Raw genomic sequence first — 1,389 nt, forward strand, 5'->3', positions numbered from 1 at the left:
AAAAAAAAAATACAAAACATAGGAAAAAGAATCCTCCAAAACTAATAAAAAGTATCATCCAAAATGTAGAAAAAAGAAACAAAAAAACTAGTTAAAAAAATCATTCAAAACCAAAAAGGAGGAAGAGAAGAAGAGCCGCAGGGTGGCCGGCGACGACGTCTTGGACGGCGTTGCATGGATAGTGGGGGACTCGCAGTAGCGTGTTGCGATGAGTGGAGGAGTCGCCATGGATCAGAGTAGTTAATCGCGTGTCGCGAATGGGGACCTGGTGGTGGATGCGTCGTGACGGATGGAGAGTCGTGGGATGCGAGTGGTGAGCGATGGGGAGTCGCAATGGGATGTGAGGAGGGTGAAGTAGAAGTGCGATGGTGGTTGTCTTTCCTGCGTGAACGACAGATGAGGTGGCGAAGAAGGATGCAAGGACGACCGGTGATGGCGCGCGAGGACGGTGCTATGGCGACGCTAGCGGCGCGAGGACGAAACCGCGGCGACGTGGGGCATTGGGAAGAGGAATTAGGATTTGTGGTTTTGTGCGGTGAATGGTGAGTGGAAGTGAAAATAAATTAGGGTAAGTTTTGATTCAAAAATGCCATTAATGTCAATTAATCAAATTTTGAATTTAAAAAAATAATTTAAAATTAATCATTATTAATTGAATTGTTCAATTCTTGACTAGTGGACACTTGGCTCCCTATACTTTTTCTTATTCAAAATATCATTTATATTGCTCATTTATATTCTTCATTGATTATAAGAACCAACTTCACCAACTCTAATATCATCAGACCTAAATGACATACAAATCAAGAGATCAAAGAGACAGAAAAGTAAACGAATCTAAAACACGTCTTCAAATGAAGAACATATATACAAAGATGGAATAAAAAAAAACATAATAAATTAAAAAATATATACAAATCAGCAATTCAAAAAAAATATATTAAATTTAATATTAATTTGTATATATTTTAATTAATTTCTAAACAATATAATACATTTTAAAATATACAATATACTATTATTAATTTACTATCTCGCCCATTGCGCGGGTCTCACTCTAGTTTAATATAATAAGTGTTTAATTATAGATGTTGTATACATCAAATTCTTGATATTAAGTTAAGGGAGCCACTCGGATAAAGACGTTTAAAACGTCTTTTTTTAAAGATGTTTTTTAATAATTAAAATTCAATACATATAACTGATTAAAACCGTGTTATTTTTGTCAAAATTAGATCAGACAAATTAATTTAGCGAAAAAATCGATGAACTAAATCTTGAACCAATCTAAATTAATAATTTTTTTTATAGAAAATGGCTACAATACCCTTATTATAGAAAATGACAAAATACTCTTATTATATATATATATATTGAAAATCCTAAATC

Source organism: Arachis ipaensis, chromosome B05 (assembly GCF_000816755.2).
Source record: "Arachis ipaensis cultivar K30076 chromosome B05, Araip1.1, whole genome shotgun sequence".
NCBI classification, from domain to species: Eukaryota; Viridiplantae; Streptophyta; class Magnoliopsida; order Fabales; family Fabaceae; genus Arachis; species Arachis ipaensis.